At 45.5% G+C, this 13,842-nt stretch overlaps 1 protein-coding gene across 10 annotated transcripts in view; it reads left to right on the top strand.

Moving 5' to 3' along the window:
* Window positions 1–13,842, top strand: part of PPDPF (pancreatic progenitor cell differentiation and proliferation factor) — a 230,667-nt gene that overhangs the window by 71,335 nt on the left and 145,490 nt on the right. For 2 of the 10 annotated variants that reach the window (XR_011025347.1, XR_011025346.1), the window contains exon 1: window positions 9,995–10,038. The exons of 7 other annotated variants lie outside the window; for them this stretch is intronic. The gene's annotated coding sequence lies outside the window, so the exon portion shown is untranslated. Of the gene's footprint in view, window positions 1–549; window positions 624–9,994; window positions 10,039–13,842 lie in introns of those variants that run through there. One more of the 10 variants, XR_011025343.1, reaches the window with a different exon arrangement.

Here is a 13,842-nt window from a genome sequence, read left to right as displayed (position 1 = left end):
ACATCATGGTCACACATGTTTGACACATTTACCAGCTGCATCCAGAGAGGAGAGGACATTTGCTGTAGACCAGTTTCCCATAGACACTTGGTGCATGAAACACGTTTCCACTACTTTGCTTCTACACTCTGTATTCCTTGTCAATGTAATTGCTATTTACAATCTGCTTTGCTTGGTTTTTGTTTTCTTGGGAGGGATTTAATTTCCATAACAGCTCTGCTTGGCTGCTTCTTGTCATGTTACATCACCCACCACCCCCAAATAAGCCCCTTAGCTTAATCAGTGCATTACCTGGAAGTGATCCAGCCCAGAGACTGTACAACACCGCCCCCAGTGGCCAGACTGTAAAATTACATTTTCCTGTTCCCTTCTGTTTATTGTTTGTTATTTTACAGTGAATTATTTTATTGAGAAAGCCATAACCGTTGAGTGATGCTCTGTATCCCTCAGTCAGCCAGTGTTATATTTCAGCGGATTTTATGATACTCTAGTTTCACGGCCTTCGTTAGCGGGCAATTCATTCTCTCCAATGATCAGGACAACCTACTCCGCCGCAAGCTTGACATGTCCATCGCCACAGGTGTAAAGAAAAGAACACCAGCAAATATGCAAAGCAAGCAAAGGTAGCCATATAGCGTATAATGTTTTCAACCTATTAGACATTCGATCAGACAGACTGTTAAATCGAAAGCAAGTGTTTAACCACTTGACTGCAGTCTTAAAACCCCTTAAGGTGGACCCAAATTAAAAATACAAGATCTCAAAAATAACATCTATTTTCTAAATTATAATAATAAATAGCAGCCTTTTGTCAGCCGCATAATGACAAATATAAAATATTTTACATTTATTGAAGGAACCCCTCCCTTTCTTTCATATTGCCGGGATTTTTCCGGCAAAATGCTGGAGTAGGTGGTGTCCAGCAAAGGAGGAATTGCTAATGGCTGCCCCCAGTATAATCCTAGTTATGAAAAGAGAAGGGTGAAAAGCAGGCACTGAAATGCTTATAGGCTTGAAGGAGTGTTTATTTATCTTTGTATGTGTCAGAGTGGTGCAACTAAATATTTTGAATTAAAAAAAAATGTTTGGTTTGGGTCCGCTTTAAGGACCAGACACTTTTTTTCCATTCAGACCATTGCAGCTTTAACGGTTTATTGCTCGGTCAAACAACCTACTATCTAAATGAATTTTACTTCCTTTTCTTGTCACTAATACAGCTTTCTGTTGGTGCTATTTGATTGCTGCTGTGATTTTTAGTTTTTATTATATTAATCAAAAAAGACATGAATTTTGTCAAAAAATGATTTTTTTTAACTTTCTGTGCTGACATTTTTCAAATAAAGTAAACTTTCTATATACATTTTTGTCTAAATGTATTGTGCTACATGTCTTTGATCAATAAATAGACACTTATTGGATTTTTTATTTGTTTGGGTAAAAGTTATAGCGTTTACAAACTATGATGCACCGTGCAAAAAGTGAATTTCCCCAGTTTGAAGCATCTCTGACTTTTCTGAGCACCTCTCATGTTTCATAAGGTGCTAGAATTCCAGGATAGTATAAATACCCCCCAAATGACCCCATTTTGGAAAGAACACATCCCAAAGTATTCACTAAGAGGCATGGTGAGTTCATAGAAGATTTTATTTTTTGTCACAAGTTAGCGGAAATTGATTTTTATTGTTTTGTTTCACAAAGTGTCATTTTCCACTAACTTGTGACAAAAAAATAAAATCTTCTATGAACTCATCATACACCTAATGGAATACCTTGGGGTGTCTTCTTTCTAAAATGAGTCACTTGTGGGGTTCCTATACTGCCTTGGAATTTTAGGGGCCCTAAACCGTGAGGAGTAGTCTAGAAACCAAATGCCTCAAAATGACCTGTAAAATCCTAAAGGTACTCATAGGACGTTGGGCCCCTTAGCGCACCTAGGCTGCAAAAAAGTGTCATACACGTGGTATCGCCGTTTTTAGGAGAAGTAGTATAATGTGTTTTGGGGTGTATTTTTACACATACCCATGCTGGGTGGGAGAAATATCTCTGTAAATGACATTTTTTTTTATTTTTTTACACACAATTGTCCATTTACAGAGGTATTTCTCCCACCCAGCATGGGTATGTGTAAAAAGACATGCCAAAACACATTATACTACTTCTCCTGAGTATGGCGATACCACATGTGTGACACTTTTTTGCAACCTAGGTGCGCTAAGGGGCCCAAAGTCCTATGAGTACTTTTAGGATTTCACAGGTCATTTTGAGGCATTTGATTTCCAGACTACTCCTCACGGTTTAGGACCCCTAAAATGCCAGGGCAGTTTAGGAACCCCACAAGTGACCCCATTTTAGAAAGACAACACCCCAAGGTATTCTGTTAGGAGTATAGTGAGTTCATAGAAGATTTTATTTTTTGTTACAAGTTAGCGGAAATTGATTTTTATTGTTTTTCTTTTTTCACAAAGTGTCATTTTCTACTAACTTGTGACAAAAAATAAAATCTTCTATGAACTCATCATACACCTAACGGAATACCTTGGGGTGTCTTCTTTCTAAAATGGGGTCACTTGTGGGGTTCCTATACTGCCCTGACATTTTAGGGGCCCAAAACCGTGAGGAGTAGTCTTGAACCCAAATGTCTCAAAATAACCTGTGAAATCCTAAAGGTACTCATTGGACTTTGGGTCCCTTAGCGCAGTTAGGCTGCAAAAAAGTGTCACACATGTGGTACTGCCGTGCTCAGAAGAAGTAGTATAATGTGACTAGTAGTCTAAGCATCTGCAAATTTTGCTGACAGGTGGTCTATGAAGGGCTGAATTTTGTGGAACCGGTCATAAGCAGGGTGGCCTCTTAGATGGCAGGTTGTATTGGCACTGAAGTGCAGGATGTTCTCAAATCGTGACCTGGACATGGCAGCAGAGAACATGGGCATGTGATGTATTGGGTGCGTAGATCAATAAGACCGCAATACATTCTTTTTGACTAGACCCATGTTAAGGAGAAGGCCGCAAAAAATGTTAAGTTTGGAAACTTGGAGTGGTTTCCACCGAAAAGGCTGGGCATGGTAGCTCTTCCGATTGGCGGTTGCGTATTGTGTGGCATAACGGTTGGTCTCAGCCACAATTAAGTCGTAGAGATCCACGGTGCAGAACAGATGAAAAAAGTCTAGGGCCAATCCTAGATTATCTGTCTCCACCTGGACTTCAGACTGGGCGATGAAAGGGGGCAGTACGGGTGCGGCGGAACCAGGGGATTGCCAATTGGGATTTGCCAGCACCTCTGGGAGACTATGGGTAGTACGGGCCCGTTTTGCTGGTGGCTGCGACTCGGGTCTTAATGCACGTGTCACCGAACCAGTTTCTACTACTATGCTGGTGCTCGCCACCTCACCAGGGTCTACGGTAGTACTGGTGCTAGGTCCACGAGATGCTACGCTGCTGGTGCATGCCTCACCAAGAAACCTCGGATCAGCACTAGCACTACTCTGCTGCCCATGAGTCTGATCCTGCGGTCCAGTGACATGGGATGTGGTACGCCTGGCACTAGCCGGGACCTCAACCTCATCATTGCTATCGGTCAGAGAGCCACTGCTGTTCACCGGTTCGTATTCTGACTCGGATGATTAGTCGGATGAGGCTTCCCAATCGCACTCACCCCACTGGGCTAGAATCTCGGCACCTCTTCAGCGGAATACCCCTTTTTTGCCATGGTGGACTGATAAATTTAGGGGGTATTCCTCTGAGACTACCCAGGAAAAAAAGCACCTACCTAGCAAAAGAGAGTACTTGTGAAGTAGAAAGCTGTGGTCACTGAGTTTTGATTTTAAAAAAATCAAAACTGATCTTTTCAGTGCCACAGTTATTGTACAGTGTTTTTTGCAGTGATCAGGAAAAAAAAAATTCTGTCACTGCGGTGGGGCGGGTGAGGGTATGGCCGGGTGATTAGAAGCCTGCAGGGGGCAGATCTGATGGGTAGGAGTGCTAGGGGGTGACAGGTGGTGACAGGAGGTGATTGATGGGTGTCTCAGGGTGTAATTAGAGGGGGGAATAGATGCAATCAATGCACTGGGGAGGTGATTAGGGCAATCTGAGGGTGTGGGTGGGTGATTGAGTGCCTGCAAGGTGCAGATGAGGATATGATGGATATGATGGGTAGCAGTGACAGGTGGTGATAGGGGGTGATTGATGGGTGATTGATGGGTCATCAGTGGGTGATTAGAGGGGAGAACAGATGTAAATAAAGCACTGGGGAGGTGATCAGGGGGGGTCTGAGGGCAATCTGAGGGTGTGAGCGGATGTTTGGGTGCCCGCAAGGGGCAGATTAGGGTCTGATCTGATGGGTAGCAGTGACAGGTGGTGATAGGGGGTGACGGGGTGATTGATAGGTGATCAGGGGTCTGATCTGATGGGTGTGATGGGTAGAAGTGACAGGGGGTGATCAGTGGGTGATTAGAGGGAAGAACAGATGTAAATAATGCACTGGGGAGGTGATCAGGGGGGGGGGGTGTCTGAGGGTGTGGGCGGGTGTTTGGGTGCCCGCAAGGGGCAGATTAGGGTCTGATCTGATGGGTGGCAGTGACAGGTCGTGACGGGGTGATTGACAGGTTCAGGAGCCCCCAGGGTGCAGTTTAGGACCGAATAAAAAAATATAGCGTTGACAGATAGTGACAGGGGTGATTGATGGGTGATTAGGAGGGGGATTGGGTGCAAACAGTGGTCTGAGGGGGTGATCGGGGAGGGGGTCTGAGGGGTGCTGTGGGCGATCAGGGGGACAGGATCAGTGTGTGCGTGTGTCTACATACACAGCTGCCTCCTCCACTGGTGGTCACTCGATCACTGAGACCACCAGGGGAGGAGGCAGCCTGTATAATACACTTTGTATACATTATAAAGTGTACTATACACTTTTGCAGGGGAGATCGGGTTATTTAAAACCTGCCGGAGCCTAATGCCCGCGGATGCGCATCCCCGGCTAATTCGTCCCCCAGGTGCCGCCGATCGGCGTTACGCGGTCCTGGGGGTGCAACTTTTCCGCCGCCTATTGGTAGTGGGCGGTCGGCAAGTGGTTAATGCAAACATAAAATGAAAATAAACTTATGATATAATGATTTGTATGTGTAGTACAGCTAAGAAATAAAACATTAGCAGCAGAGATATGAGTCTAATATTGTTTCCAGTACAGGAAGAGTTAAGCGACTTCACTTGTTATCTATGCAAAAGAGCCTCTCTGAGCTATTGGACTCAACTTGGGTCTAAGACAGTCCTGTTTTCTAAAGCACTTATACATCAAAAAACAGTGAGAGACAGGTTAGATAAGGTTTTACTGCAAGAAAGTTCAAAGGTACATTAGCTCTGCCAAAGTATGGTTTGTAAACTGCAACTGTGACAGAATAAATACAATGTTATATATAAAAACAAAGCTATATAATTGAAAAGAAAAATATGAGACTCTTTTCTTTGCTACTAATGTTCTATTCATAATCCGTACTACACATACAATTCATTATATCATTTTTTCTTTCTTTGCTTCAGGTTTGCTTTAAAATTCACTTTGATTTACATCTCTGATAAATATTAACCACTTTACCACCACAGGTGAGTGTATCTACGCCCCTTTTAACACCCTTTCCCCACCAGGGGGCGTAGATACACGCACCCCCGGCCGCTACCGCCGCTGTCCGCGCTCGTGCGCACGCTCCCGCACTCATGCATGCTGCCGCCCGCTTGCCCGGAGATTAATGAACGGGAAAAAACATTCCTGTTCGTTGATCTAAGCCCCCCAGCAATGATCGGCATGCTTCTATGAGAAGCAGCGCGATCATTCTGAAAAAAAAAGTTTCCCAGCCTCATTGCACTTCCTGTAAGCGTACTTCCTACACTTACAGGTCGCATAAACAAAAAATTACTGTGGCCATCTTGTAGCCAAAAAGTAAAACTACACCCAAAAACATTTTTCATATATAAATACAAAGGGCTTGATTCACAAAAGAGTGCTAACTGTTAGCACTGCCGTTTTCGCACGAATTTTCGCATTGCGTGTGATCGCGAATTTTCGCGCGACACCGATATCGTTTCCGTGGAAAAAAATCACGTTTGTGCTCGAAAATTGTTATTGTTTCGCGCGAAAATTCGCGATCGCGCGCTGTGCGAAAATTCGCGCGAAAACAGCCGTTCTTACAGTTAACACTTTTGTGAATCAAGCCCATAGTGTTATATTATAAATTAACTCTTTACCTCCCACACTCCCATTTTTTTTTTTTTTTTTTGTAATAAAAAGAAAAAAAAATTACAATAAAAATAAAATACATAAAGAGTTACCTTAGGGACTGAACTCTTTAAATATTTATGTCAAGAGGGTATAACACTGTTACTTTATAAACTATGGGCTTGTAATTAGGGATGGACGCAAAACTGGAAAAAAAAAGCACCTTTTATTTCCAAATAAAATATTGGCGCCTAATATTGTGATAGGGACATAATTTAAACGATGTAATAACCGGGACCAGGGCAGCCATCAGGGGGGTACAAGAGGGACAGCAGTATGGGGCCCAGGAAGGGTCTGGGGCCCAAACAGTGGCAGTGCCCTTAAAGAGAACCCGAGGTGTGTTTAAAGAATGTTATCTGCATACAGAGGCTGGATCTGCCTATACAGCCCAGCCTCTGTTGCTATCCCAAACCCCACTGAGGTCCCCCTGCACTTTGCAATCCCTCATACAGTCGTGCTGTGAGGCTGTGTTTACATCTGTAGTGTTAGTCTCAGCTGCTCCCCCGCCTCCTGCATAGCTCCGGTCCCTACTCCCGTCCCTTCCCTCCAATCAGCAGGGAGGGAAGGGATGCAGGCAGGGACTGGAGTTCTGCAGGAGGCGGGGAGAGCAGCAGACTGACACTATAGAGATAAACACAGCCAGCTCTGACAAGCTGTTTGTCAGCAGCGTGGCTGTGATTTATGAGGGATTGCAGAGTGCAGGGGGACCTTAGGGGGGTTTGGGATAGCAACAGAGGCTGGGCTGTATAGGCAGATCCAGCCTCTGTATGCAGATAATATTCTTCAAACCCACCTCGGGTTCTCTTTAAGCCTCTGCTGGCAACTTGGCTATTCTACCGTGGCATAACAGGAGTTGTGTGGTCATCTCCCTCTTCCCTGCTGCATGATTGGTGAACGCGCATCAATGCATGGGGGAGGGTGTTATGGGCCCCAGGCAAGCTGCTTTGACTCTTCCCCACATAACGTGGCTCTGCCCCCACACAATCTACCTATCAGATTATTATTTGGTGTGAGGGGGGCCCTGTAGATTGATAAGTACGGGGCCCAGAAAAATCTGATGGCGGCCCTGACCAGGACAAATGGGCAAATACATTTCATGGGTTTTAATTACAGTAGCATGCATTTTTTAAAAACTATAATGGCCGAAAACTGAAAAAATAAAGGCCATTAGATTGATTGTTAGATCGGTCGTAATATTGCCTACAAGTGCCTGATGATTGAAAGGCGGCTCATTCTGCTCCCCGAGTGCCTCCATCTCTCCCTATGCAGAGTCCTGATGAGAGTATAAATGAGAGGCAACTCACCCAGCTCTCTGCATTCCACTGACCAGATCTCCCTTCAGCCGGGGCAACTTAATACTGAGGGTACCTCTGGCTACCTAATGCTAAGGAGCACCTGTAGCTACCTTTGTAGTAGTTACAGAGGCGCCAGCAGAATAAAAATTAGTAGTCTATTAAAACCAAATAAAAAATTGGGGGACCTGGGGGGATCCGTCTCCCCAATATATATGACACAACCACCATATATGGTATCCAGAAAAATATATATTTTATCAGTACTCTACATAAAATTATGCAACGCGTTTCGCGGGTCCCAAGCCCGCTTCTTCAGGCAAATACAAGAGCAGGAGTAACTCCGAGGTTGTGCAGATAGGTGCAGCGCCCGGTCTCTATGATTCCCTGCAGGCTCCTCAGTTAGCAGTGTACAACCAATTGGTTGTGGACTGCTCTCTTCCGGGTTGGGGAAACGTCTGAAGCATTCGGAAGCACTCGGGCGTCTGAAGTCATGCCGCTCCATACTGCGCACGCAGGAGCCCTCTCTCCTACACTCGCGCGTGCGCAGTACAGACCCGCCAGTCTCCAGAAGCCAGAGTGCTTCCGAAGATTGCCGAAGCCTCCTGCAGCAGGAGATATAAACGGAGGGGCCTGCGGGGGAATGCGGGGACCGGTCCGGGAGGAGAATGGGAAGGCTCATTTGGACCCAGAGCCTTCCCTCTCCTTAGGTAAGTATCTGTTTTTTGTTTTAATTTACGCTTCAGAGTCACTTTAATGGGGTTCTGTGGTTCTTTTAAAAAACAAAAAACTGACACTTACCTGTAGCTTCTACCGGCCCTCTGCAGCTGTCCTGTCCCGCGCCGTCCTCTACGATCCGGTCCTCTACGATCTACGATACGGTCCGCTCCCCGCCACTGGTTACTGTCCAATTATTCGTCTAACTAGATGGATGCAACTGTGCCTCAGCGGCTGCGCGTTTCCTCGCTCCCACTTGCGTCCCTGGGAGCCTCCTGCGCAGGCGCATTATGAAGTTTTCTTACCTTGGGCTTCCTCCACCCCCTGGACTCCTACTGTGCCCACATTGTCTTCCTGATCCCCTCTGGGCAGCAGTGGTGACCCCTGCAAAGCTGGCTACTGCGCCCCGAGCCGCTCGCACCCAGGTCCCATTGCAGGTAATGTGAGTGTTCTGCGCATGCACAGTAGCGAATGATGCGTACTGCGCATGCGCAGCACGCTTCTGGTCATGGGAGTGCGACCAGGGTGCGCTTGGCTCAGGGCCCTGCATGCGCAGTAGCCCAGCTTTGCGGGGGTCACCGCTGCTGCCCGGAGGGGATCAGGAAGACGCAGTGGGCACATTAGGAGTCCACGGGGTGGAAGAAGCCCCAGGTAAGTTAAAACCCTTTTTTTTTTTCACTTGAGATTCCCTTTAAGGTGTACCACTGAAAATCTCAGGTCAAAAAACGGATAATTACCTAAAAAGGAGTCCTCTAGATCCCGTAGATCGTGGCTGATAATGTCATTGCATAAAATAAAAGCCCTTCCACCATAGATGAAAGAAATGTTTATTGGATATAGGGGCACCTCTAGTCCCCGCCCACACTGCAGTATACACATATATACTGTGTCTGCAGCACTGCCGCTCAGCGCACTGCGCTCACCCGCGTCCTAAGGTACATTATTAATGAATTTCCTTTACTGAAGTTACCTGAAAGGGAGTAGACAGCACTCTGAAGCCAGCCGCCTGCTCCGCAGCACTTAATGTGTCCTACTTTCTGCTCCAGCCTATCAGATTTCCCCAGACGCTGCAGTAAGCGATCCCCCCACTATCCCACCCACCACCACAAACGGCCGCCCCCATTCCTTCTCTTGTGTACCAGATCTGCCCTCCCTACGCTGGGAATTCTCTTTTCTTAAAGGGAATCTGAAGTGAAAATAAACTTATGATATAATGATTTGTAGGTGTAGTACAGCTAAGAGATAGAACACTAGTAGCAAAGAAATCCGTCTCATATTGTTTCCAGCACAGGAAGAGTTAAACAACTTTAGTCATGTATGCAAAAGAGCTGCTCTGAGCTCTCAGACCCAACTTGGGTCGAATACGGTCCTGTTTTCTGAAGCACTTAAAGAGAAAATCCGACCAAGAATTGAACTTTATCCCAATCGGTAGCTGATACCCCCTATAAATCTATTCCTTTTCACAAACAGACCATCACGGGGCTCTGTATGGCTGATTTTGTGCTGAAACCCCTCCCACAAGAAACAAGAAAAGTACGTACTCTTGACAGTTTCCTGTCTGTGAACCTTGCTGCATTGTGGAAAATAGCTGTTTACAACTGTTTCCAACTGCCAAAAACCATGCAGCAGCTACATCACCTGCCAACAGTAAAAAAAATCAAAGAAATGGTCTAAAACAGCTTCAGGGCTCTTGTACACTACATGCAATTCCAATTGCAATTTTGACGGGATTTTACATGCGATTCCGACTTGCAGTTTTTGATAGGTACTGCATGCTGTGTTTTTTCTTCTTATTTTGATTGCATCCAGGGAAAATCGGGATCGCAAATTGAAATCGCAAATCGGATTTGCAGTGTACAGGGGGCCTCAGAAAAGATTTTACTGCAGGGGAGTTTGAGGATCATTAGCTCTGCTCTGTTTCATAGTTTAACCACTTTACCACCGCAGGTGCGGATATCTACGCCCCTTTTTCCACCCCTTCCGCACCAGGGGCGTAGATATCCGCACCTCCCGCCGCTGTCCGCGCTCCCGCTTGCTCATGCGCGCGCTCCCGCGCTTGTGCACGCCGCCAGTTCCCTACCCGGAGATCAATGAACGGGAAAAAACCTTCCTGTTCGTTGATCTCAGCCCCCCAGCAATGATTTTCCCAGCCTCACTAAACTTCCTGTAAGCGTCCTTCCGACGCTTACAGGTTGCATAAACAAAAAAGTACTGTGGCCAAATAGTAAAACTACACCCTAAAGCATTTTTCATATACAAATACATTGTTTTACACTATAAAATAACTCATTACCTCCCACACTCCCCAATTTATTTATTTTTTGTAATAAAAAAAAATTACAATAAAAAAAAACTTAAATAGTTACCTTAGGGACTGAACTTTTTAAATATTTATGTCAAGAGGGTATAACACTGTTATTTAATAAACTATGGGCTTGTAATTAGGGATGCAAAACTGAAAAAAATGCACCTTTATTTCCAAATAAAATATTGGCGCCAAACATTGTGATAGGGACATAACGTAAACGGTGTAATAACCGGGACAAATGGGCAAATACATTTCATGGGTTTTAATTACAGTAGCATGCATTATTTAAAAACTATAATGGCCGAAAACTGAAAAATAATGATTTTTTTTCTTATTTTCCCATTAAAACACATTTAGAATAAAATAATTATTGGCATAATGTCCCACCTAAAGAAAGCCTAATTGGTGGTGAAAAAAAAAAGATATAGTTCATTTCATTGCGATAAGTAATGATAAAGTTATAGACGAATGAATGAAAGGAGAAGGTGAAAATTGCTGAAAGGTGAAAATTGTTCTGGTGTTTCAGGGGTAAAACCCCTCAGTTGTGAAGTGGTTAAAATACAGAGTGTGATTTGTAAACTGCAGTTATCAGAGAATGATGCAATGTTATAGAAAAAAAGCTACATAACATAAAATAAAAACATGATAGTCTTTTCTTTGCTACTAATGTTCTATTCATTATCCGTACTACACATACCGTTCATTACATCATACGTTTTTTGTTACATTTATTAATAAGACTCAATAATAAGACTCGTTCAGAACCCATGAGGGGGCCATTAATGATACAGTCTTGATTGTACAATCTTACCACTTCTGGGTAACACGAGGGATTATCTAGTGTATCTGTTCAAATTTTATTCACTTGGTTTACCCTTCTACTTTATAGATTTGGTAAGATTATACAATCAAGATCGTATCATCGATGGGCACCCATACCCAGGAGAAAAGTCTTAAGAAGCATTTGACCTGGCACAGACCCTGAACCATAAAACTTCCCAGACCATCGATAGCATCTACAGATCACACCTGACTGCCATAGTAATGTATGTACGCGTCATAATGTAAATTACAACACAACACTGGGGTCGGCATCTACTGCGCCTGCACGAAAGCCGCTCTCTCCATTGGTCTGGAGTGTACTGCGCTGGTGCAGTAGTTTTGCGAAGTTGATGCCCGTTGGCCCGTCAGATACTGAACTGCTGAGAAGATAGACGTGGATCTGGTGGAATTGAATAGGCGAGATTGCTGTCTGTGAGGCGGAGCAGCCTTGCCATTAGGTGAGCGTGCCAACTATAAGGTGGAGCACCAGGTGATGGAGGTGGTCCAATAGTAATATTTTTCCTCACTGATAACCCCATAGGGTGGTGGTTATCCTATCAGAGAATCCAATACAGACTATACTATGATTTCTTTCTCGTTGTGTTTTATGGTTTTCTGCGATGGAGATACTGTGTGACCTGTGATCTGTTGAATGCAACGTGGTATTGAATATAAGAGCTCCTCAGGAACTGCAAACTGTGAGAACTTTGATGGGAAGCGCACTTCAGTACACAAACTAGAGTTAAGGCCCGTTCTCACTTGAGCGGGAATCGCGCGATTCCCGCTCAAGGCAAACTGCTAGTGGTTTTTAAAAAAACGCTACAACATGTAACACATGGCAGTGTTCTCACTGCCACGTTTGCGGTTAGCGTTAAACGTAAACATGTTACATGCAGCGGTTTGCCGGCGATTCGTGATTAGCGATCGCGATTAGCATGCATAGCACCGCTAATCACGATCGCTCCAAAACCGCCACAGTGTCCAGTGATTTTTCCTCGTTAATCACGGGGAAATCACTCCCGCAAAACGCCAGCGGTAATTGCTACCCAATACTGGGTGGCATCTCTGGCTACCTAATACTGGGGGCAGCTCTGGCTACCTGATACTGGGGACACCTCTGACTACCTGATACTGGGTGGCATCTTTGGCTACCTAATACTGGGAACACCTCTGGCTACCTGATACTGGGTGGCATCTTTGGCTACTTAATACTGGGGGCACATCTGGCTACCTAATATTGGAGGGTACCTCTGGCTACCTAATACTGGGGGCACATCTGGCTACCTAATATTGGAGGGTACCTCTGGCTACCTAATACTGGGGGCACATCTGGCTACCTAATAGTGGAGGGTACATCTGGCTACCTGATACTGGGTGGCATCTTTGGCTACCTAATACTGGGGGCACATCTGGCTACCTGATACTGGTTGGCATCTTTGGCTACCTAATACTGGGGGCACATCTGGCTACCTAATAGTGGAGGGTACCTCTGGCTACCTAATACTGGGGGCACATCTGGCTACCTGATACTGGGTGGCATCTTTGGCTACCTAATACTGGGAGCACATCTGGCTACCTAATATTGGACGGTACCTCTGGCTACCTAATACTGGGGGCACATCTGACTACCTGATACTGGGTGGCATCTTTGGCTACCTAATACTGGGGGCACATCTGGCTACCTTATACTGGGTGGCATCTTTGGCTACCTAATACTGGGGACACCTCTGGCTACCTAATAGTGGAGGGTACCTCTGGCTACCTAATACTGGGGGCACATCTGGCTACCTAATATTGGAGGGTATCTCTGGCTACCTAATACTGGAGGGTATCTCTGGCTACCTAATACTGGGGGCACATCTGGCTACCTAATATTGGAGGGTACCTCTGGCTACCTAATACTGGGGGCACATCTGGCTTCCTAATACTGGGGGGACCTCTGGCAAATTAATGCTGGGGGGCACTTTTGGCTACCTAATACTGGGTGTACCTCTGGCTACCTAATACTAGAAAGCACCTCTTGCTACCTAATACTGGGGGACACCTCTGGCTACCTAATACTGGAGGGCACCTCTCGCTACCTAATACTGAGGGGACCTCTGGCTACCTGATACTGGGGGACACCTCTGGCTACCTAATACTGGAGGGCACCTCTGGTTGCCTGATACTGGGGGGACCTCTGGCTACCTGATACTGGGGAACACCTTTGGCTACCTAATACTGGAGGGCACCTCTGGCTGCCTGATACTGGGGGGACCTCTGGCTACCTAATACTGGAGGGACCTCTGGCTACCTGATATTGGAGGGCAACTCTGGCTACCTGATACTGGGGGACACCTCTGGCTATCTGATACTAGAGGCATCTCTGACCACACTGAGCTAATGACACCCCATCCACCATCCTAGTATATCTGCAGTCAGGGCCATCTTGCTGCCTTC

This window comes from Hyperolius riggenbachi, chromosome 12 (assembly GCF_040937935.1).
Source record: "Hyperolius riggenbachi isolate aHypRig1 chromosome 12, aHypRig1.pri, whole genome shotgun sequence".
Taxonomy (NCBI): domain Eukaryota; kingdom Metazoa; phylum Chordata; class Amphibia; order Anura; family Hyperoliidae; genus Hyperolius; species Hyperolius riggenbachi.
This window is presented reverse-complemented; position numbering and strand designations above follow the sequence as displayed.